This window comes from Myxocyprinus asiaticus, chromosome 38, assembly GCF_019703515.2.
Source record: "Myxocyprinus asiaticus isolate MX2 ecotype Aquarium Trade chromosome 38, UBuf_Myxa_2, whole genome shotgun sequence".
NCBI lineage: Eukaryota > Metazoa > Chordata > Actinopteri > Cypriniformes > Catostomidae > Myxocyprinus > Myxocyprinus asiaticus.
The window spans coordinates 32126148-32153212 of NC_059381.1; the positions used below are offsets into that span (position 1 = coordinate 32126148).

The following is a 27065-nucleotide window of genomic DNA, read 5'->3' on the forward strand; positions in this document are numbered from 1 at the left end:
ATGAGGAAAGTGATGAAGCTGGATAATGACATCAGAGCTCTGGACAGCAGGAAAAAAACAGATGGAAGATGATAACCGGGAGCTAGAAGAAAAGATGGAGCAGGTAGCCAAAACTTATAAAAAGGGTTGACAAAAGTATGACAAAGAAGTCATAAATTATTAGTCATAAATGTCAGATAACTATCATCTGAAAGCAGAGGAAGTGTTTTGCTCTGAAAACATGTACAATACAGGATGTTCAGTAAGGGATGGTTTTGGTATTTGCTTGTCATTGAAAGTTTGGGTTTTCATCCACATTTTTCTTACCACTGAAACTCATTTAATTCACTTTATTTTACAAAAAGTTCTTGAAGCCCAATTGACATCCAAAAAACAGCTGATGTGTTAATTTTCAACAAAGAATTTACATGGAAAATGCATATTAACTTAACATGAGTGTGACAGCCATGATGCAGTGGAAGAGCACATGCTCCTGACACATTTGAGATGCAGGGCCTGCAGATTTCCTTTCTCGATACTTTCCTGTCTAATAAAAAAGGCAGACCAAATTTTTACTGTATAGTGTAATCCAGTCTGAAGGAATGTACCGCTGGGTGTCATCAGCATAACAACAGAAGCTATTGTTTTTGTAATATCGCCTAAATGGAACAAGGAGAATAACAATGGGCCTCAGACTGAGCCTTGCGACACACCATATTTTGCCGTAGTTAGGTTGGAGAGCTGTTAACTCAAATGCATAAATACAGTAGTGTAAATCTTTGCAAATCAGAAGATTATTAATTCCCGCTTGCATTAATTTGTGACCCGCTCCATCATTTTGAGTCACATTGACCCAGAATCACAATTTGAGTTCCACCCTTCAATCACAGTTCAGTCACCCTCATGTTGTTTAATATCACATTCTTTTTTCCGATGGAATACAAAAGGAGATGTTAGGCAGAATGTTAGCCTTATGATTCACTTTCATTGTATGGAAAAAGATGCATTAAAAGTGAATGGTGACTGAGCCTAACATGTGGCCTAAACCCTCCTTTTGTTTGTGGTGTTCTTCAGGTGTTTCAGGGCTCAGATGATCAGCTGCAGGAAATGTATCAGAACCACCAGCGGACCGTGAAGGAGAAGGAGCGGAGGCTCACAGAGTGTCAGCGCAAGCTGGACCGGGTTGGACGAGAGTGTCCGAGTATGAACCGAATCAAATCCGAACTGCTCGTTGAGCAAGGTAGATAAACCTCCCTCTCTGTCCATTTATCATTCAGTGCTGATGCACATGTGTTTCCTATAGACCCTCAAACAGGAAGTAAATGACATTGATGGATCAGCTGCTGATATGTAGTGATTTTTACAAACCCTTGTAGTAATGTTTATTGTTTGATAATCTAGTGACTTTAAATGTGAAAGGAAGGGCATCTCATTTTCTTTAGTTAGTTAGTTAGTTAGTTAGTGGAACTTGATGTGCACTAACCAAAGGATACTACTATTCAAATCAATGAATGATAAGTCTGGCATCAATACATAAAACAGTTGCTTCTCATACACATGCAACACTTGAGTCAGTCTAGCATCAGAAAGCGGTTAGACCCACAGACCCATGTCACATATATCACACTCTTGCATAAAACCATGCTGTTAGCTTCAGATGTAGACTTCAATTTGTGATCAATGTCAGGGATATGAGCCAGATGTCTCTACTTTGCTGTGAAATATCAGGATGGCCGATAAAGTGTTAAATGCTATTGCTAATAGCAGATTCACTGAATTACTCCAGACATATACAACACAAACAGGCTGACATTTTGAGCAGAAGAAATATGCGTTGGATTGCACACCCATTCACATTCTCTGTACATTCACTGTATGAATGTATATACAACACATACTAATACCAATGTAACAGAGGCTGTTTAAAAACTACTTAACCCTTTAAGCTCTGAGAGTGTTTTTAAAGATTTCCTGTTTCAGTTACATACCCAAAATTAAAGACTTATAACTTATAAAAAACAAAAACAAAAACAAAAAACAAGAAAAAAAAAAACAAGGAGGGGTCAAGTGTTTGGTATAATTGTAAAGAAAATTGAGACTCTCAGATTAAGAAACTGCTGAAAAGTCACACAAAAAACTTGAGCCATAAATTAACTTTTTTCTTATTTTTCTGATTTGACATTATATACCTCAGGGTGTAAATAAGGTGGCTCCGAATTGTGTTGATACTACAAAGCAATCAAAAGTTATAGCATCACAAAAATAATTTATCCTAGTGTCCTAAAACGTCTCCAAACAAATAAAACATAATAATTGTACATAAGAACTAATTACACATGCAAACACAACAATGACTAAAGGCTTGCATAGCATGCAGACATGATTTTAGTAATGAGATTTCACAGAATGAGTTTCATTCTGTGCCATTTGAGCCATCATTGTGTCATGTACTTGGCACCATCTCCTTGTGGCCATATGCATGTCTCTCTGCCCAAATATGGATGACTTTTGCACCGATCTGAACGCAATCCGACTGGTTTAGATCCAATGACCATGATCTGATCCAGGAAAGCTAACGTGTTTTCAGCCAGATTGCAGGATGCCAGATAGCCAGATGCTGTGTGCACTGTGCACATTGTACTTCATGCAATTATCTAATGATCTATGCATCCGATTACCTTGTGTGTGGGCTTGTTTGAAAGATAATCACTTCCTCTAAGTAATGGTATGTGATATTTAATGTTCTGTTTATTTTTCATGAAGTTATAAGTGAAAATAGGCATATGAGCAACACCTGTTCACAAGAAACATAAATGTCAAAGACATATACTTTTTTTACTCGCTATATTTATAAAACAAATACAATTGGCTGTATTTAACGGGACACTTCCGATTTGTCTGCAAATTTCAGAAGTACTTGTTCAGTTTTGGTCATATTGCCTACATGCATTGTAAAGTAGAGTTTCTAAGATTGCAAACAATACATATTTTGTGTTGGTCAAGACTGTAGTTATTATTTTGATAATTATTTTTTCTCACGGGCCCATCTGAGCTTAAAGTGTAAAAGTCAGTCAAATGAGCAAATACCTCCACGCTTGTATTTATATGAATGCTACAGTTTAAATGTTTAATCACAGAAATATCAGAAGTTATTATTGCTTTCTAAAACCAAATCTATTAAACTAAAGCTACTTAGACTATTGATTTAAAGAATTGACCAATTGAAATAGCACAATTTGAACAATAAATTAAAACTTAAAAAAAAATAAAAGTATCGGAATCACTAAGAATAAGTGTTTTTCACGTTCAAATTAACATCTTGTATAATATCCTCACAACTATGGTGAAACATTTTTTAAACTAACTTGTGTGAACATTGTTTTTGTGGTCCTCTTTATTGGAAAGACTTATTAATCAGCCAAATCATGTTTTGCTTGAAATCTACTGATATTAACAGGTTTCTATGAGGGTTAGGTTTAGGGCAAGGGTTAGATTTAGGTTATAGCAAATAAATGTATAATATAGTGAATCCCGTGTGTGTGTTGATAGGAGCGTGAGCTTGATAACGTCATGCAGGCGTGTACAGTAGACAGTCTGAAGGCAGAGGAGATTGAACTAAAGATGGAGAAAACTGAACTGGATCAAGCCCAGCATAAACTGGACCAGGAGATGGCAGTGCTGAACACACACACACACACACACACACACACACACACACCATGGCACGCACACAGATGGACATGCTCAACAAGGACAAGGTGAGATTACATGACACCACCACTCACATAATCGTGAGCAGACCATCCATTGTGATACTAATAGCCTTATGCTTTATTCAGAAACAAATGCTGCAAACACTGACAAAATAAACATTTCTGGGTTTGGAAACTATAGAACTATAGCAGGGTAAACAGTGCTGAAGGGGTATAGAGGGAAATGGGATTTTTGCATTTCTGTTTGCTCCAGTAGCAAAAGAAAATCTACTATTCGGTTTCCACAAAGAGAGAGCTGGATTACGTCAGTCAGAAGAGAGAAAGATGCAAAATCACTTCCTCAGCAGTTGTACAGTACTTGAAACTCCATTGCAGCAGTGGTGACAAGTTTGCTGGATTGTTTTGTTTTCTTAAATCTAGAGTAATATAGCACAAAGGATGGTGATATACAGTGGCAAGAAAAAGTATGTGAACCCTTTAGAAATAGCTGGTTTTCTGCATTAATTAGTCATAAAATTGTATTCTCATCTTCATCAAAGTCACAAGGATTCACAAACACAATGTGCTTAAGGTAACAACACACAAACAATTATAATCTTTCATGTCTTTATTGAACACATCCCATTAAACTTTCACATGACTGTGGAAAAAGTAAGTGAACCCTTGGATTTAATAACCAGGGTTCCCACGCATCCTGGAAAACCTGGAATTTTGCAATGCAGTTTTCCAGTCATGGAAAAGTATAATAGAACTGTTGTTGCTAACAAGGTTTATGTTACATACACAAAAACATGTTAACAATCAGGACTCGGAATAGGAGTCAAATATACATTCGTATCATATTATCACTGCTGGTGGCTGCGCATTGTGAAACAGTGTTAGTGGTTAACTGTCATGAACGAAGCCCTTTCACAGACTTTTTCTGCTCATCTGCTGTCATCTCTTATTTGCTATAATGAAATAGTTTAAGTATTGATATAATACAAAATACATCAGCAATATTGGAACGAAAAAATTGTTAACAACAATTTTTTTTTAATAAACTTTAGACATCGATGACAATGATGGCTGATTTCATACCCTGATTTGGTTGCATGATGATACTGCCATCACACCTCAGGCTGTGAATTAATTTTCAATAATTCAATGATCGGAGTCTGCTTATAACGCGGTTACCACATGTAGTATGTGGAAAACACGGACAGAATCAAGGAATCTAGTCATAAAAATGTCATTAGCTATAAAACTCAGAATGTCATGGAATATGACATATTTAAATTAAAGTGAATGTGTGCACAAATTAAAATTGCGATATGTCCTAGTCTGATAATTAAACTGCAAACGTCTGTGATTTAATTTAATAAATATATAATCTAATCAAAGTGATGCACGCTTCAAAATTACTGCGTGAAGCCGGCCGTTCATACACTGAAAACACCTTATGATCATTGCGCATGAACACTCTGTGCTCTGTGTTCTGACAGAGAGCAGGGCACTCTGAGGTGTGCAGCTCATACAGACTATGTATTTATTTAATTCACAGCTTTACGGGGATTAATAACCACTATAGGCCATGTAGTGAACTGCTTATCTAATGTCCAAAACACATCAAAATGCCAAAATAAAAGCTCGATTTAAATGGATGCATGTATTTTTGTTTAAATATTACACTTCTTGGGCACATAAAATGTCCTGGAAATGCCTTGGGGAAATGTGCTTTGAAAAGAGTGGGAACCCTGATAACTGTTCGATTCAACTTTTGGCAGCAATAACCTCAACTTTCTTTTTTTTAAGCCATTCTGTAGTGGATTTACTTTAATGTTTAGGGTCATAGTCCTGCTGCATCACTCAGCTTCTACTGAGCTTTAGCTGGTGCATAGCCACTCTGACATTATCCTGCAGGATATCTTGATAAACTAGGGAATTAATTTTTCCCTAGATGATGGCAAGTGGTCCAGAAACCAAAGCAGAAAAGCAGCCCCAAATCTTGATGCTCCCTCCACCGTTTTTCACCGTTGAGATGATGTTTTCATGTTGGTATGCGGTGCCCTTTTTACTCCATACCTAGTGCTGTGTGTTCTTCCCAAAAAATTTAACCTTAGTTTCATCTGTCCACAAAATATTTTCCCAGTAGCGTTGTGGAGTAACAAGGTGGTCTTTGGCAAACTTCAGGCGTGCAACAATGTTTTTGTTGGAAAGCAGCGTCTTCCTTCGTGGTGTCCTGCCATGGTCGCCATGCCTGTTTAATGTTTTCCATATAGTAGACATACAGTATGAACAGAGATGTTAACCAGTTCCAATGATCTCTTCAAGTCTTTAGTTGTCACTCTACTTTTCTTGCCACAGTACATTAAATGTACATACAATATTAAAAGATATTTAAAAGTTTGCTAGATTTATTCAACATAAAGGGGGGAAAATGTCATGAAAGTCTGTGAAGTGGGTTCATTCAGAAGCTTGGAAATGTTTTTACATTGACAGAAAATGTATTGTTTGCCTACCTGCACTACCTTTGCACATACAGCACATTTAAGCAATGAGACCTGAAAAGAAGATGAATAGAATGCTAGCAGAAGCCTGTAACCACATAACAAGGCTTGCATTATGTAACTTTAGCACCTATATATCAGCACATCTTTGTATTGAATTTAAAGGTGAAATGTGTTATTTCTGAGCCAAAAAGAAAGGCAGAAATAAAAACTGTTTTTTAAGAGTCACAGTATTTACCATTTGTGGGGAATCAACCTACAAATGGCTTACTAATAGTTGTCTTGGCATACTGCTACCTTTAATCTATTCAAATTTAGAATATGTTCCGATGTATAAAATATCTTTTTAAACACACTGTTAAGAAAGTTGCAGATCGTACATAGAAAGCAATTTTGTTTTTTTTTTTTGCAAATTACAGTCTTTATTCATTCTTTCTTGTCATTATTCACTGTTGCAAATTCTGAATACAGTAGAAAAGCAAAGACACTGGATAAACAAACCTGTCTGCGCAAATGCTGCAGTTTTGATATCAGTGCTCATGCCAAATCAGGGTGTGCGATATGACAGTTTAGTTAATCAAGACTGGAAATAGTTAAACTCTGCTCTGCATTCCAGATAGATAAAGAGGAACAAGTGAGGAAGATCAAGTCGAGACATAATGAAGAGCTGATAGCACTGTTAGGACACTTTCCAAACAAGAGAGAGCTTGAAGACTGGATCTACACCAAATCCAGAGAGATCAATTCCAACAGAGAGCAGCTCAGCAAACTCAAGTGAGTTACAAACTTTACAGATTTTTACCAGCTTTTGATAGTCTAAACCAGTGATTCCCAGCCAGGGATATGTGTACCCTGAATGGTACTTGGAAAGATTATGCATTTGCTTTTCAAACCTATATAACAGAAATTATGGGTTAATTACAAGGGCTGTCAAAATGTTAAAATCTTTTATTTGTTATTTTTTAATATATATATATATATATATATATATATATATATATATATATATATATATATATATATATATATATATAGTACACACCTTAACACAGCTCAGATACGTCTTACGCAAAGAAAGCAAACTCTGTATAATTTCTGGCAATTTGTGTGAATAAGACATGTTGTATATTTGCATACAAAGACAGTAGAAAAAGGTAGATTTCTGCAACAATACAGTTTGGTTAAAAACCTATTTTAATCCCATAAAATGTGTTGGCCATTCAAATCACAGAAACTAACATCAAACTAAATGACTGATGAGACTACATAAGACAAAAATGGTTGTGAAACACTGGTCTAAACAACTACGTGATAAGTAACATGCACACAGGAACACTGGCCTTTGTACAACTACCTACATACTTGATACATATTCACTTTCAGATCTGGGTTATCTTCAGGTCAGTGGAACAGTGCAGTTTAATACTGAGCTTGTGATGTTTAGTCTAGACAGACTCCTTGGCAAGGTCTGGTGGGAGTGTCTAGACAAATTACAATGAAAGTTCATATTAAAGAATTGCACCCCACAATTCTGCAATCATGTACATAACCTGTTCATAAAATCATTAATTTAATTTCATACACACACATCCATACAGTATGTAATGGTAATGTTTATGTGTGTTTATAAATATGGCTGTCTTAGAGTTTCGTTATAGCTGTATAATTTCCAGATATGTTTGCTAATTAGAAACCTAGTAAGTTTTTAAAATGTGTTTAATTAAAAATATATTTTTTCTTGCATGTTTAAAAATACATTGTTAAAAATAAAATGCCTTTGAGCCTGCTTGGTTGAAACTCTTTAATTGCTTTGTTCATAGTAAGGAGCTTGCGTCTGGTGAACAGAAGAAGAGCCACTTCACAGCAGAGATCAAACGTAAGGAAGAGCAGCTGGCCAGCTATGAGGGAAGACACTTTAACGTGTGCGGCAGTCAGGACTTTCAGTCAGACCTAAGCAAACTGCAGGATGAGCTGGAGAAGTGCTCCAAACAGAGTAGTACAGACATGTTCACTGTGCTCATGCATTCACACAGAAGCAGAATATGGTTATAAGTCCTCTTTTAAGCCGCATTCACACTACACTTCAAACTCCATTCAAACACGTGAGACCAGAAACTTGGGCTGCACAATTAATAATAAAAAAACAAATAACAACAGAGATTACAATAACGCCTGCAGCATTTAACCAGTGGTGGAAAGAGTACTGATGTTTTTTTTTTTTTTTAATTAAGTAAAAGTACTGCTACTGAAGAAATAATTCACCTGGGTACAAGTAGAAGTACTGAGAAATATTATGACTCAAGTAAGAGTAAGTAAGTAGTTTGCCAAAAAACCACTTAAGTAATTACGTTACAAGTTACTTTATGAAAATTATATTATATATAGTATGTACGCTTCCATTTTTAGAACACAAAGACATTTTTGTTCTTGAAAGAAACTGATGCTTCCTTTCACCAAGGATGCATTAAATTGATAAAAAATACTATCAAAATCATAAATTGCAAATTATTATTGCAGTTTGAAATAACTGTTTTAATTGGTATTTATTCCATTTCTTTTTTTTTTTTTTTTTTTTGCCCGTGATGGCAAACATATACTTTGTCACCAATTCCTTACAAAAGCATTCTAAAGTGCTAATTTGGTACTCAAGAAAATTTTCTTATTATTAAAACAATTGAAAATGGTTGCGCTGCCATGTGGAAATCACAATACAGTGGGTTTTTTCCCATTTGCTGAGGTATTGAGTTCTTACAAGTTGCTTTACACTTGCAAGTCAAATTTAGATTTTAAAAATAGGTAAAAAGAAACACATTTCTCCTGAAATTCTATTTTCTCCTAAAGTCTGTTGTTTTAGAGAGATGAAGGCTATTTCCATGCACTACTGTTTTGAAAAAAAGAATCTTTAAACAGGATAGAGAGGGAAGTGGACGGCCCAGATGCACAACAAAAAGACAAGTAAATCACAGTCTCTAGTTTGAGAAACAGACTCCTCACAGGTCCTAAACTAGCAGCTTCTAAATGCCAAAGACCTGCATTGCTGCAAGAGTATTCTTGGACAAACAGAAAATTTTAAGAATACAACATTTATTTAAATAGAAATAGCCATTTTTAACATTTCTAAATGTCTCTAAATCATCTCTAAACCACATAATGTGCATTGTGACTGAAACACATTCCTATTTCAGGTTTATTCTCATTCACTTATGTCCAAGTATTTTGGCTATTTAGTTAACATACTGTACAAAACTAATATAATGCAATATCATAGAGGAGGAAATTTATCCTCTATGATATTGCAGCAATTATCTAGATATGGAATGAGATTATTAAGCAAACTGTTATCAACTCCTGCACGCCAACTGAATAAAATAAGGCAATAATAAACATTCACACAGTGTTAAGTGAGAGATATGATTGATTCAAACACTAAAAGTGGTTGTTCTATATATGTATTATTGTGTTACAGCTGTAATAATAAAGTCTTAATTAACATTATGGTTATTTAACATACTGAGATATTATTATTACATAAATTGTAGCATTTGGTTACATTATGTTTTGTGATTTCTCATACCTTCTTTATATAACATCCATCCCTTGTGCACTTTTGGCCTCTATCGGGTGAGACAGGGCAGGGAAGTACAGTACAGCACCATGAGCGAGAGTTTTACCCGCTAGGTCAGTTTATTTTGAACAAGAGGGACAAACGGTTACGGAATTTAACGCGGGAGTATAATACCGAACTGATGCGGTTTGATAGAAGCAGAGAGCACATCTGTGCACACGATGGTGTGAAGAACCGGACATCAAAAGTCAAAGCAAGATCGCAATGTATGTAATTGTAACTGTATCAGATATTATTAATAAAACATGGGAACTCGTTTCGTGGGCATTTTTTGCCCCCATATTTTGAATTTCGGTGGCATTTTTGCCCCGAGTCCCCATTCATTTCCGACACTATTGGCATTGTATCTTTCTGAGGTATATTAAAAGTTTGTTTTAGACATATAGTAGCAAGTAATCAAGATATCTCCACATATACACTATATTGCCAAAAGTATTCGCTCATCTGCCTTTAGACGCATATGAACTTAAGTGACATCCCATTCTTAATCCATAGGGTTTAATATGACGTCAGCCCACCCTTTGCAGCTATAACAGCTTCAACTCTTCTGGGAAGGCTATCCACAAGGTTTAGGAGTGTGTTTATGGGAATGTTTGACCATTCTTCCAGAAGCATTTGTGAGGTCAGACACTGATGTTGGACGAGAAGGCCTGGCTCGCAGTCTTCGCTCTAATTCATCCCAAAGGTGCTCTATCGGGTTGAGGTCAGGACTCTGTGCAGGCCAGTCAAGTTCTTCCACACCAGACTCGCTCATCCATGTCTTTATGGACCTTGCTTTGTGCACTGGTGCGCAGTCATGTTGGAACAGGAAGGGGCCATCCCCAAACTGTTCCCACAAAGTTGGGAGCATGGAATTGTCCAAAATCTCTTGGTATGCTGAAGCATTCAGAGTTCCTTTCACTGGAACTAAGGGGCCAAGCCCAGCTCCTGAAAAACAACCCCACACCATAATCCCCCCTCCACCAAACTTCACAGTTGGCACAATGCAGTCAGACAAGTACCGTTCTCCTGGCAACCGCCAAACCCAGACTCGTCCATCAGATTGTCAGATGGAGAAGCGTGATTCGTCACTCCAGAGAACGCGTCTCCACTGCTCTAGAGTCCAGTGGCGTCGTGCTTTACACCACTGCATCTGACGCTTTGCATTGCACTTGGTGATGTATGGCTTGGATGCAGCTGCTCGGCCATGGAAACCCATTCCATGAAGCTCTCTACGCACTGTTCTTGAGCTAATCTGAAGGCCACATGAACTTTGGAGGTCTGTAGCGATTGACTCTGCAGAAAGTTGGCGACCTCTGCGCACTATGCGCCTCAGCATCCGCTGACCCCGCTCTGTCATTTTACGTGGCCTACCACTTCGTGGCTGAGTTGCTGTCACTCCCAATCGCTTCCACTTTGTTATAATACCACTGACAGTTGACTGTGGAATATTTAGTAGTGAGGAAATTTCACGACTGGACTTGTTGCACAGGTGGCATCCTATCACAGTACCACGCTGGAATTCACTGAGCTCCTGAGAGCGGCCCATTCTTTCACAAATGTTTGTAGAAGCAGTCTGCATGCCTAGGTGCTTCATTTTATACACCTGTGGCCATGGAAGTGATTGGAAAACCTGAATTCATTTATTTGGATGGGTGAGCGAATACTTTTGGCAATATAGTGTATGTCAAACTACATTGTGTTAATGTTTGACACAGTTAAAATATCGCCTACCTTAAAAACAAGTGAAATTTGATCTGTGGTTAAACGTGTTCAGACGGTTCCCTTGTATCTGAATGAACGGCTCCTTTCCAGAATAAAATGAAATATGCAGAAAATTACAGTATTACAGTTCTTGTATAGTGCTAGGGCAGAACATCTTGGAGAAACTAGAGAAGAGAGGACACCGGCGGCAGTTTATGCAAGCTGCTGTGCTCATGATGCTGTGCCCTGCGGTCTTCCGTTGTGCCGCACACAGCGGGTTTTGGTTTATAAACAGATTTAGTGCTTATAACTTGCCGATTTCTTCTTTCAAAAATTCAGAAATATTATGTTTTTTGTTGTTTTTTGGACTTTGTAATTGTGGTGAAAACTGTTGCGAAGTTCAATACTCATTTTTAATCAACTCAAGTAACAGTAAAAGTACTATTATTTATTTATACTTAAAAAAGTAGAAAAATGTGAAAAATGTACTCAAGAACTGTAACGAGAATAGTTGTAATTCGTTACTTTCCTCCTCTGCATTTAACTAGTTGTGAAAAGTGAATTCTATTTAGGTCTTCTTTTGTCACATCAACATTTTCTGATGAGAAGTTCAAAATGTCACACACTGACCTCTTGTCTCAATACTAAAAGTACGTATTTCCAATCTGCATTTTTTATTGTTGCTGGAAAGTTAGTAGATGATATATTGTCTTTTGAAGAGACACTTGAATAAACGCACACCTTAAATTAAGAGGTGCAGGTTATGGCATAAATATATAAAAGAGAAAATCTAACTGCACAACGCAAAATGCAAGCTTATTTATTGACCAACGTTTTGGCCTACCATGTACCTTGAAAAAGGCTGGTAGGCTGAAACATTAGTCAGTAAATAAGCTTTAATTTTGAGTTGTGCAATTACATTTTCTCCTTTAGATGGTATATTTTAGCATTTTGAATATAGTGTTATTTGTTATTCGTGATATAGTAATTTTTTAAAACTATAAGCCCTCGAGCGTGACATCATATCTTGTCCGTTGTGCTGTCTGAAGTTAGTTTGCATGCTCAAAGCCTAGGGTGACTGTGACTTAAGAGTGGTACAGTGATACAGTTATGTTCAGGCTGTAGAAATGGTCCCTACCTTACAGTAAAAGAGCCAATCACCTTTTCATAGAGACATCGCCTGTCAGTTTGCTCTAGAACAGGGATACTCAACTTTGTAAAGCGGGGGGCTGGAAATCAGGATCCCATTAGCACTCACTCTCTCTCTCTCTCTCTCTCTCTCTCTCTCTCTCTCTCTCTATATATATATATATATATATATATATATATGTATAGAAAGACGATGATCTGTTCTTTTGTCACTGTCAAAGATTGTCATGACACACTGGCCACTTAGTAAACACACACACACACACAGATGCAGTGCCCTTAATGCAAGACATTTATATCCAATACTAGCTCCAAAAGCACTTCAATGGGACATCATTATCTATTACCCTATAAGTTATTTTAAGTAAGTAATGCAAATCACTAAAAATTAAGCATTTGGAAGAAGATGTCTCAACATTATTGCAGGATTACCTTTTTTTTCTGTTATTACTGTTCGCAACTAGCATCTATCTCTGTTGAGTTCGTTCATCACCCAACACTTGGTTGATTCGCGCTATGGCAGTGACGAGCAGGTGTGGAAGAGAGACTCAGTGCATGCATGTTTAACCTTGTGCGACCCCGCGGCCTCATGCGAGGACTCGCTATTTTGAATTCGCTATATGCAACGCATAATTTAATTTATTTAAACCCATTACATGCTGTTCAGGGCCAATGCATATTTCTCTATCAACCATAACAAAGGGAAGGATAGTTCAGTAAGTTCGATACTAGAACTTTTCTCTGAACTAACTTTTTTGAGCCATTTTCATTTTTTCCCTAAAAAGAGAAAAGCGCTAATTGATAGTGATTACACCTGAAAACAATAGTGTAAGTGAAAAGCACTGCTCATAATGTCTAACACTCACAGTGGTGCTGGTAACTTTTTATTTACTATGACCTGAAAAATCACTATATAAATGAATTAATGTTAAGTTATTAGGTTTAATTTACCATACAGAAATGTAGGTGTCCTTGCTGATGTTATAAATATTCCCATAAATGTACCCATAAATAAATGCTGTACAAGTATTGTTCGTTGATATTTCATGTTAACTGATGTTTTTAAGTAATGTTACCAAATGGAACCTTCTTGTAAAGTGTTACCATTTTATTTAAAGATTAAAAAAGGGAAATAATATCACATATCCTTTCTGAGTATTTTTATTTCTGAGTACTGATTTTTATTTTATTTGTATAATTTCTATAAAATTCCACTTAAAACAACTGAAACACACATGACTCTTATTAGAAAAAGGAAGGCATATACTTGTCGAAGAAATGGTGAAAGGCAACAGATGCTAAGATGTGATTGGTCAGTAAAACTTTTAGGGTGTGGCTTAGACAAGGGTCAATTGACCAAGCAGGCATTGACATGGGTTGATACCAATAATCTTAAAAATGTTAAATATCAGGCAAATAATTGGCTTGGCCAATATGGCTGTATTTCCATGTTTTTACTGTAATTCTCACTTTCTGTCTTTTCCTTCATTGACAGCCATTTTGGCGGAGGCCACTGCCATGTACAGACAGTTCATTAGTCAGCTGACGGAGGAGGGCGAGCCCTGTTGTCCCATATGTCAGCTTGTGTTCCCGTCAGAAGCTGAGTTCCAGGACGTCATTAATAAAATGCAATCCAAACTGAGGCTTGTCCCAGACAAACTGAAGAACACCAAGCAGGACCTGAAGAGGAAGGAGCGCAGGTGTGATGAAATGATGGCACTAAAACCTGTCAGGCAAGAGTCTCTGACTTAACATACTTTTGATATGGGATGCCATGAGTTATTAGTTATAAACCATTCAACCTGTTGAAACCCAATAATGCCCTTTATTGTGACTGCAATCTTTTTTTGCTGTTGGAAAATGTATCTGTCAGTTTTAACATCCATCCATCCATCCATCCACTTGTCCATCCATCATTCATCCACCCATCATCTGTCCATCACTCAATCCATGTGTCCATCCACCTATCCATCAATCTGTCCATCCATCCATCATTCATCCACCCATTTATCACTCTATCCCCCGTCCATCCATCCAACTGTTCTCATCCATCATCTGTCCAACACTCCATGTATTTGTCAATCCATCCATCATTCATCCACCCATCCATCACTCTGTCCACTGTCCATCCATGCAACTGTCCTCCATCCATGCCTCTATTCATCTATCATATGTCACTTCATCCATCTTTCCATCCATCCACCTACCCATCTGTCCATCCATCTAGCCACCCATCCATCTGTCCATCCATCTATGCACCCATCCATTTTTCCATCCATCCACCCATCCATTTCTCCATCTATCCACATATCCATCTCTCCAACCATCTATCTGTACATCCATCGATCATTCGATCCATCAATCCCTTCATCTACCCATCTATCACTTTATCCTCCGTCCAACCATCCAACTGTCATTCAGCCATGCCTCTGTACATCCATCATCTGTCAATCACTCCATCTATCTGTCAGTCCATCCATCCATCCATCCACTCATCCATTGGTCTATCCATCAATCCATTCATCCACCCATCCATCACTCTGTCCTCACTCTATCAATCTTTTTTTGCTGTTGGAAAATGTATGTCAGTTTTAACATCCATCCATACATGCAACTGTCAACCATCCATGACTCTATCCATCTTTCATCTGTCAATCTCTCCACTTATCTGTCCATTCATCCATCCACCCATCAATCCTCCCCATCAATCCACTCATTCATCTTTCTATCCATCTACCCATCCATTTGTCCATCTGTCAATCCATCCAACTACACATCCATAACTCAACTGTCCTCCATCCTTGCTTCTATCCATCTATCATCTGTCAGTCACTCCATCTGTCCATTACACTTATCCGTCTTTCCATCCATCCACCTATCCATCCGTCCATCTTTCCACCCATCCATCTTTCCATCCATCTACCATCCATCTATCTGTACATCCATTTATCCATTCATCTGCCTATCCATCACTCAGCTGTCCTCCATCCATGCCTCTATCCATCTATCATCTGTCCATCACTCCATCTATCTCTCCATCCATTTGTCCATGAATCTGTGCATCTATCACATCTGATTAGCATGTTGTTGAATTACATTTTCGAACATATGTATCCACCCGTCTCCTGCATTGGCAGACAGTCCATCATGGAGCTCCAGGAGAAAGAGCTACCAGAGCTGAGGAATAAACTTCAGTGTGTGAATCGAGACATTGGGACACTGAAGGGAGACATTAAGGAGCAGGAGACATTGCTGTCCACACTGATGTCTGAGGAGGACACAGCCAAGGTCTGTCTGCAGGACAGTATGAGCTGACCTCCACTCATTAAAAAAACACTATAATAAAAAAAAGAACATAATAGAATAAACAATAGAATACAGTCAAATCAGCACATCAATACAACATGTATTACATATACCATTTAATGAGTGATGCAATACAGGACATTATTAAAGATGCTTCATCTTCGTCTGGTTCCCCCCAAGGTTTTTCTCCCACCAGTACTTAATATCTTCTAGTTTTTAAACATCTTTAAAAAAAATTGTCTTGCTGACCGGGGCTTTAAGACATGAAAGCATGACTAGATATTCACTGGAAACATTTTGTTTATGGATCAGACAGATATATGTGTATACAGTATCTACAATTTGAAAGCTTTCAAACTTTCTGTGTTTTTTGTCCACTTGTGTGTAATCAAAATGCATCCTTGTATCTCAGCTTGATCTGAAGGATGAAGAGAGAAAGATCGCTCAGCATGCAGCCAGACTGCAGGGAGCTGATCTCAGCCGCACCATGCAGCAGGTCAGCCAAGAGAAACAAGAGACCCAGCACCGCCTGGACACCAGTACGTTGAACAGCCTTAGTCAAATAAATAGTTTATGGCACTATAAGTACAATTTGGGCCATTTTTTCTGCTGTACCTGTAAGTCTTCTGTAAGTGTTTTTAGAAGTGTTAACACTTATAACACCCAAAAGATCATAAGTTAATAATTGTGTGTCCATTTGATGCTGCTCATATATAGCCTGCAGTAAGATCAAGCTGAAGAGGAAACTAATCCAGGAACAGCAGGACCAGATCCAGGCCTTGAGGAGCAGCATGAATGAGATCCGTGGAGAGAAGCTCCAAATCTCCAGCAACATGCAGAAACGTCAGCAGCTAGATGAGCAGTGTGTGGAGTTCTCCACTGAGATCCAGACCCTCCACAGAGACATCCGGGTGAGGAACCTTCTGGTTACCATGTGTTTTTGATTCATTTAGAAAAGAGCATTCTTCCCGTTGAACAGTTCAAATGATGCCCAGTCGTTTCTCAAAGGGATGGTTCACCCAAAAATGAAAATCATTTCATTCAATCATCATTTACTCACTCCAAAATTGTATGACTTTCTTTCTTCCATGGAACACAAAAGGAGATGTTAGGACATTATAAACATTTAAAAATGCATATGTCACACTGCAGGACCATTCAAAATAATAAGTGAAGGCAAAAGGGTGACCAGTAACAGGAGCTAAAATATTCATTCATTCTTTCCCTTAAGCATTCATATACATTTTAACCTAAAATCTTGATGTTGATAAAAAAAAGTCAATGGATGCGTTATGCATCGAATTATGATATGAATGCTATAATGTAGCTACTGTTACATTCATCAATCTGAAATAGTTATAAATTAGATAGTGGATTGATTTGTATGCCTTATTTTGTACGTGTGAACTCTAAAAAACGATTATATTACTGCTTTTTAAAATTGCCCTTTCATAATATCCATGAAAGGTTTACAAACATGCTTTAAGGCTATATTGCTTAAATTGTACAAAGGAAAACTACAGCTCACTGTAGTCATGAAAACTTTCATAATTCTTACTGTTGTGTCATCATGATTTGTTTGTTTTTCAGGAAGCAAAAGAGCAGGTCTCTCCGCTGGCTGCAACTCTAGAAAAACTCCAGCAGGACAAACAGGACCTTGCAGAGTGCAGGAGGCAGAAACAGGGGGAAGGGCAGGAAAAGGTGTTGGGTTCTGTGCTTTTGCATTTGGGTTTTACGTTTGACTTATTTGCAAAGTACATAGTGTTAGAGTACATCTGACATATTAAAATATGGTATAGTACAGAATGGTATTATTCATGACAATGTACTGTAAGAAAATTTTGAATTCATCCAAGATGAGGAATGTGTTTAATTTAACATCAGACATGACAGATGTCTTCTGTACTGTCTTTTAGATCAGTTCGATCAAGGAAAAGGTTAAAAACCTGACTCTCCTTGAAAGAGAGATCTCATAGTACATTGAAGAGGGCAAAGACTACAAAAAGGTACAAGAAAATTATTTGCTTTCTCTTTTATTTATTTTGATTTATGAAATCTTCTCTACTTTTTGTTATTCAGCAAAAAGAAACTGAGCTACAGGAGGTGGAAAAACAGCTACATGAGGCTGAAAAACAACGAGAGAAGATCAATACAGACATGGGCAACATCTGACATCGAGACACTCAGATGGTGCAGAGAGACCCTTTCTTGTCATCTGAATTGTCATGGCTCTTGTTACATAGATCGATACTTTAGAGATGTTTTTTGGATTCCCATTAAACTTATTTCACATTACAAAAGACTGTACATTTATAAAGGCAGCTTACACCTGTAAAGGATTTTTTAAGTTTTTAGGATTCAGTTAGGGAAAAGCCTTACTCTGAGTCTGGGAAACCACCCAGATTTAATGATTTCGCTTAATTTTAGTCTTTAAGTCCCAGTGATGTGCCAGTTCGATTTGGCATATCGATTTGACATATTTCCTACTGAAAAAGGAAGTGGGGGCGGGACACATTGAATGATTCATACCATTTAAAAAAAATAATCAGTAGGCTTTAGTTTGCAGCCACACACACAGACACACACATAAACTTGTGAAGCAATCTTAATACCGGCCAGCCCACAAACGCACACAGCACATCTTGCGGTCTTTGCTTACGACAAGGCTGTCCAATGCAGATGAATGAGAAACAAGTGAGTTAAAGATAATATATTAATGTTTTGAATCACAATACGCTAAACAGAAAGAATAAAGAACACTTACTCGAGCTGGACATCCCAAAAAACCTCCAGCTGCACAAAAAATATAAATAAACTCCAGCAACTTTCCTCGCATCCAGCTCTCGCGTTGGTGCGTACCATTCAGAAGTGATCATCCATTTGCCTTTATTCCCCTTCGAAGAATAGAAAAGCATTTGATTGGACAAGGTTTCTCAACCTCTATGTGACATCATGGGTGTTCCAGAGTCTTTTTAGGAAGAGTGAGACTACAGATTTTAAATGGTTATATCTTCTGAAAATGAATTTTTCAATGTTTAGAAGTATACTAGCATACAGATGACCTTAAAGCAAATAGATGTGGACTAAAAGCAGCAAAACGTTTCCTAAATCTAATCTGTGTTCTTACACTTACACTTACCACACATATTGTCTTAACTGGTGGTCAACTGAATTAGGGATGGACTGACCATAGGGAGCATCAGGACACTTCTTGGTGGGCCAGTAGACTTGTATGTCAGCTTTTGAAACCAAATGTATTTATATATAAAGTATATATACAAAAATTTAGACAAAGTCAACATTGTCAGGCCGGTCCATTTAAGCCTTGGGTCTCCAGGAAAAAGTTTCTGAACTCTTTGGAAATAGCTGGTTTTCTGCATTAATTGGTCATAAAATGTGATCTCATCTTCATCAAAGTCACAAGTATAGACACACAATGTGCTTAAGCTAGCAACACACAAACAATTATAAACTTTCATGTCACATATTAAACATTCACAGTGCTGTGGAAAAGTTAGTGAACCCTTGTATTTAACAATTGGTTGATTCTCCTTTGGCAGGAATAACCTCAACCAAGCGTTTCTGGTATCTGTGGATTCGATCTGCACAGCGATCAAAAGGAATTTTGGAACTTTCTTCTTTACAGAACTGCTTCAGCTCATATTCTTAGGATGTCTGGTGTGAACGGCTTTCTTTTTTTTCCCCTTTTTCACCCAATTTGGAATGCTCAATTCCCAGTGCGCTTTTAAGTCCTTATGGACTGCCATGGACACCCTGTTTAATTTTTTCTGCATAGTAGACTCATGAACAGAGATGTTAACCTTTTTCAGTGATTCCTTAAAGTCTTGAGCTGTCACTTTTGAGCTGTTCTTTTTTACCTCATTGAGCATTCTGCGGTGTGCCCTATAGTCATCTTGGCTGGACGGCCACTTCTAGTGAGAGTAGTTACAGTACTAAATCGTCTTCCTTTATAGACAGTTTGTCTGACTGTGGACAGATGAATATCTAAGTTCTTCGAGATAACTTTGTTACCTTTTTCAGCTTCATGCAAAGCAACAGTTCTTGATCGTAGGTCTTCTGAGATCTCTTTTTTTTTGCGAGGCATGGTCCACGTTAGCAGATGCTTCTTGTAAGTGGCAAACTCTAAATGTTTGAGTGCTTTTTATAAGTCAGAGTATCTCTGACCTACACCTCCAATCTCATTTAAATAATTGGATGCCAGGTTTACCAACTTCTGACTCTAATTAACTTTTGCTGACGTCATTAGCCTAGGGGTTCACATACTTTTTCCAACCTGCACTCTAAATGTTTCAATGATGTATTCAGTATTTACAAGAACAATACAATAATTTGTGTTAGTAGTTAAAACAGATTGTGTTTGTTCATTATTGTAACTTAAACCAGATTTTAAGACAAATTTATACATGCAGGTAATTCCAAAGGGTTCACATACTTTTTCTTGACAATGTATCTTGACTACTGGAAAACATATCATTGCCTTGGTCAATAAATCGTCTCATCACTAGTTTGAACACACATGTTTCCGTAGTGCTAATTCAAAATGAAAAATATGTTTGTCTAGTTTTGCATTGAGATATTTGTGGATATAAGTATAATTTCAGAATGTTGTTTGACAGATTCAAGAGCGTTGGCTCCAGGAAAATATGACCTTAAGGAAGCGTGTGGAGGAACTGAAGGAAGTGTCCAGGAAACGGGAAGTCCTGGTAAAGGAGATGGGCAACATGCAAGTCCAAGATTTGCGGAAGTACAAAATCACTTATTTCATCCACTTAAATTCAGTTACTCGGGCAGTGCCCTCACTATGTGATATCCATTGAATAGATAGAGTATGCATAGAATACAATAACAAAACATCAGATAAATTACAAAAAAACAAAGAGGAATTAATTACCTCTTCTTTGTCTGTCCAGAATACCAATACATTTTTGACCCTGGTTCAGTTTTATTGCATAAAATACAATTAGGAATATGTCAAAAAAATATATTGTTTATGCTCCCTTCTTTCAGCATTTGGCTCCACAAAACTCCAACTGCTTTTAGGTGATCTTTAAAATGGGTTGTTAACTGAAGCCAGCACCTACAGTATTTGCCTACAACCTGATTTTTTTTTTTTTTTTTTTTTTGCAGACCTCAAACATTCATCTGCGACATCAAAATCTGAGCAAAATTGTTTCATGAGGGCAAGGCATAAGTCCCAGTTAGAAAGTCCTGATAATGTCTGACACAGTTTCAGATGTTCAGAAGTCTTTCTACGTAGATTATGCTCTTAGGTTACCATAACCCATTTAATCGTCTTCTAAATTAATACATCTCGATCTCTACTTCTAACTATTTTAACCTTAGCAGTTCACATTGACCTACAAGACGTGTGAAATGTGACATCACTTTTAAGAGTGTATCTTCTAATGTCAGTGAATGGCGAGAAGTGGAGCAAAAGCTGGAGGACCTGAAGAAGAACCGCAGCATAGCTCTGGGTCGGCAGAAAGGCTACGAAGACGAGATCCTTCGTTTCTGCAAGGAGCTCAGTGAGGACCAGTACTGCCGTGCCGAAGATCTCTACAGAGACCAGATGATTGTTATGAGAACAACAGAGCTGGCCAATAAGGACCTGGATATCTACTATGAAGCTCTAGACCAGTACGTAAATTTTTGTTATTTGGGGTTTGTAGTGGCTTATCAAAGGTTTGTTTTTTATGTGTTTAGCAGACATACTGACGTAACAAACAGCAGTACGCATGCACTTTTATCCTAGACTCAAGGAAATCTGACTCAGCACTAACACCAGTGGAGTAGATGAATCATCACTAGCTGGTGGGCGTAATGATCCTCAAAGCCTCACAGGGACTTGCCGAAAAGACTCTAGAAAGCTTGCAACCTTTGCTAGTTATATTGACATTTGTAGGTAGCTGACAAAAGTAAAAAATTAAATAAGAATTAATTAATGAGACAACAAGGGCTGTCAGTCAGCCTAGATCAGAAAAAATACGTTTTGTGTTTACAGTACTGTGCAAAAGATTAAGGCAGTTTTGAAAAATGTTGCATGGTGAGGATGTTTTAAAAAAAGATAATGCAATCGTAGCTCGGTTTCGTCCAGCATGCGAACACGTTAATTGGGCCATATTTAGAATCGACATTGTGCGCGTGCTCCAAAAGATGTGGTTGGATGTGACATGCATCATGTATCAGTGAAACAACAAATATGCTGCATAAATTCTCAGACATAAATTGGCGGTTAATCCAGATGTTATATAATAATTCCATATTTCTACAGGTTTATAATTTCAACCAATTTTAGAACCCTTAATATTGTGTATTACTCAGATTGATTATCCTAATGTTTAAAATTGTAATATATTGATAGGGACAGTAAGAGATATGACAATGATAAGGAGAAGGGCAGGAAATGACATCGAACAGTCTCAGTCATGACATCACCCACATGGGCACCATGGCTCAATATGTTTTATCTGCTTTTAGCAATGTTAATTTGCACTCTATTCTGCACATATGCACATTAATATTGATCATGCAGTCAGCATTAATATTTATGATGGCAGTCGAAGTGAAATTGCTCATTTCCTGTGAGGGGTATGCAGGGCAAATCTCAGGTCATCATGTTAGTGTAGATTGGTATCGTCCAGAGCCTTCACAGAAGTTACATCAGCAGGCCTGTGGGTGTCTGAATCTCTGCCGTCATGCCTCGATCATCTTCACATCTGAAATGCAGAGGCGTTTTCCTAGTTTTCACTGGATATGTCATTAGTTATCTTTTATTTTATGTTTTTGACAGTTTTGAGATGTCAAGGTACTGGTAAATAAAAAATTGCCAGTAGTTTGTTGTTTTTTTTTTTTTACCCAATAAAATATTAGGGGTGAAAATCAGCAGGGACCTGGTGATACAATATTATGTCATTATCTGGGTTTCGATGCAGTAATATCCTGATTCTTAATATTTAGTGTATTGCGATTAAAAATGTTGATATATTGCAATCTTTTACTTGTTTCACATTAATCTTCAATGGACTTTGGTGCTTTGTGCAACAAGTATAGAACTTGCTCCTTTATTGTAGAGCTATAGCAGAAGTGTAGAAAAATACATGTCAGTATGGCATGAGGGAATAGTGTACCTTGATTACACGAAAACCTTTTGCAATCTAACTGTTTGGAGAAAAATGTAACTTGAAAATGTAGATTCTTGGCATTAGAATATAGCTTTATATTTATTATGTTTATACACCGATGAGCCAAAACATTATGACCACCTGCCTTATATGCTATTGGTCCTCCGTGTGCAAACCAAAACAGCGCCGACCCACCGAGGCATGGACTCTAAAAGACCCCTGAAGGTGTCCTGTGGGATCTGGCACCAAGACATTATCAGCAGATCCTTCAAGTCCTGTAAGTTGGGAAGTAGAGCCGCTGTGAATCGGACTTGTTGGTCCAGCACATCCCACAGATTCTTAATCGGGTTGAGATCTTGGGAATTTGGAGGCCAGGGCAACACCTTGAACTCTTCATCATGTTCCTCAAACCATTCCTAAACAATGTGTGTAGTGTGGCAGGGCGCATTATCCTGCTGAAAGAGGCCACAGCCATGAAGGGGTGTGCCTTGGACGCCCAACACCCTGTCGCCGGTTTGTGGTTTGTGCTGCTGACCAGGAGCACCCCACAATCATTGCCGTTTCAGAGATGCTCTGACCCAGTCATCTGGCCATAACAATTTGTCCCTTGTCAAATTCGCTCAGGTCTTTACTCCTGCCCATTTCTCCTGCATTCAACACATTGACTATGAGAACTGATTGTTCGCTTACCATCTAATCTACCCAGATCTTAACATGTCGCCTTGTTAGGAGATGATCAACGTTATTTGCTTCACCTGTGAGTGTTCATAATGTTTTGGCTCATCAGTGTATTTTTTTTTAATAGGTTGTTTCAATATAGTTTCTTAGTATTCACTCCTTTTTGTATATTTTGTTCTTGATACACCTCCTAATTTTTATAAATTGAAGAAATATTTTTTTGCTTTATTTATAGGACTGGTTGGACCATGACTGTATTTAGTTTGCACCAAAAACATAGCTCATTTTTAGGGCCAATTGTGTAACGATAATCAGAAATGACAAAATCTTATTTCAAGGCATATTTGCAGATAGAACTGTTAATTTATTAATTTTCCTTTTTATTATTAAAACAACATGTAATAAACAAGATGTTGTTGGTTTTACATGTCGATCGCACAGCCCCTTTATGTCTGAGACCTTTCTGGGCTTGCAAACACTTATCGACCAAATGGGAAAATTTATCGGCAGATGTTGAAAAAAAAAAATGGCTGTTGAAAACCCATATTGTAGCAGTATGAATATCCAAACTTCTTTGCTGTAGTACTGGCCTACCTGCCAAGTAGTCTTCCATCACCATTGATTTCAGGTGGATAGACAATTAGTTGAGCTGAATGTGCTTTCCATGACTTATGTTCTGGTTGTTCAAATTGCTTTCTAACGGATACCATACACAGACAGCTGTTCATAATGCCATGTAGGCCTTTGGCTACAGCAGTTTTCAGCTAATTAAATATTGAACCAAACACCAATCCAGCTCATCAGGCCAGTTCTTCTCATCATGATACCATCACTGCTGTCTGTGCAGAGAAGCGGAGGAAGTCTGGTAATCTGATAGGACACACCATGTTTAGGTGAAAGATTTCCTCTTATGTAAATTCTAAAAAAACAGCTTACAGTCTTGATCAAAATTACACAACATTTTTCACATTATATATTGTGGCATTTTGTCAAATACTTGATAGTCTTTTACTTACAGTTTCTGCTTGTCAGGTAAATAAATTTGTAATAGATTGCATGGTATTCCAGAACCGTTCTATGAAAATAAAACAATGTTTGTTTTCCCATTGTCTTATTATCTTGAAAGTTTTGTCAAATGCATACATGGCATCAGTGCATAAGATCTGTAAGATCTATTACTCATATATATATATAAAAGTGGTATCAGATGAGCAGGAATGTACTGGAACATTTTTGTGGATTCAGCATTATAATAGCATGACAATTTTATTGCTAACATGTTTGTTAGACATGCATGTTCATATGTTCAGCTTTACATTACTGTAAATATATATATATATATCATAATATATATGAATGCCCCTAATGCAAGTCTTTTTTCTATTTCAGAACAATTATGAAGTTTCACTGCATGAAGAAGGAGGAGATAAATAAAATCATTAGAGATTTTCTGTGGAGCACATACAGAAGATAAGGTTTCTGTCCAGCACATTGATTACATGCATACTGTATATCTTCTATAATGTACCCAACCAAAGTAGATTCTTTCTTTAAACAAAAGTTAAAATTTTTGACATTGTTTGTATGTCCCTATTCAAGTCATGCATGATGATGTGCAAATGTTTGTTGATTGTTTGTTGGAGCTTAAGGCTCTACACAGTTTCCTTTAACGAATGGACCTATTGCCATGCTGTTTAGAGACAAGGTTCCCACAGTCATGGAAAACCTGTAAATATCAGGGAATTTTAACATTTTCCAGGCCTGGAAGTCATGTAAATATCTATAATGAATAGTAGTTTCTCTTGCATTCATCTGCTCTAAAATATTTCATCAGCAAAATGTTGCTCTCATGTAGAGTACAACTTGCTAATGTCTCATTTGTTGAGTGAATCGATTTTTTGATATTGTTATTTGCATTGAATTAGTTCAAATCTGTCTGAATGATTCATTAACGTTTTAACTATTTTTATAAGTCCTTAAAGAGATAGTTCACCCAAAAATTATAATTCTCTCATCATTTTCGCACCCTCATGCCATCTCTAACTCAAATGTCTTTCTTTGTTCTGCGGAACACAAAGATAGTTTGAAGGGTTTGTGAGGTGTTTTACAAGAACTTTTTAAATTACGAATGGTTCCCTCTGTTGTATATCCCCAAGCACAATTTTGTATTCCAGATACAGTGCGATTCAGAAGTAGACATTGAAAATTTGGACATTTAAATTCCAATTTAAACCTGAAAGTATGCAGAATGTTTCTGGATTAAAAGAAAATCAAACAAGCAAAAAGTTCTGGCATAAAAGATTTACTATTCTGCACTATTTCTAGGTCCATATTTAAAGTAAATTACTGACAGTGATCAGGTTAACTCCTTTTGTGCAAAAGGTAAATTTTCCAAGATTATTTTTTCAGATCATGCTGGAAAACATGGATCATGAGGTTTTTGAGTTCATGCCAGCTCAAATGTATGCTGTCATTATAGCAAAAAGGGAATATAATTCATTTATGCAAATTTTTCAGTTCAGCTTTTCACTCTTAATTTGTATGCTGAAAATATTATTTTGAATAAAAAAATTTTTTTATTAAAATCTATAAAGAAATGTTATAGAATATTTTAATTTATGTATTTATACAAATATTTTACATTTTATTAAATGATTTTCTCAAGTGGGGTTTTGGACCCCACTTTATTTAGCTTTATAGAATTTAATATACTGCATCTGGTATGAATATTTACAGTAGTTCTAAGTACTCATTGACTGATGTGGGTAAGCTGTTATGATATCATTTTTTTTAAATGTGGCTTTTCTGCATGTGTCTTTAGGTGCTCGCCTCCCTCATAATAGGACTGGCTCTGGCTGAAACGTTCTGTCTGAACTGTGGGATTCTGGCGCTGGATGAGCCCACCACCAACCTAGACCGAGAGTACATTGAGTCTTTGGTACAAGCCCTGGTGGAGTGAGTCTTTATTAAAGTGATAGTACACCCAAAAATGAAAATTCTGCCTTTTACTCACCCTCCTGTTGTTCCAAACACAAAAGGAGATGTTAGGCAGAATGTTGGCCTCAGCCTGACCCATACAGCTTGGCTAAAAGATCTGCCATTGGTTTCTTTACAGGATAATCAAGAGTCGCTCTCGCCAGCACAACTTCCAGCTGCTTGTTATCACCCATGACTAGGACTTTGTGGAGCTCCTAGGATGATCCAACTATGTGGAGCATTTCTACCGGATCAGGAAAAACCAGGACCAGTGCTCAGAGATCACAAAATAGCCATCTCCTCTCTCAACTCCTACCTGCACTGA

General features: G+C 37.3%; 1 pseudogene; it reads left to right on the plus strand.

Moving 5' to 3' along the window:
- LOC127428784 (DNA repair protein RAD50-like) lies at positions 1-27065 on the plus strand (annotated as a pseudogene).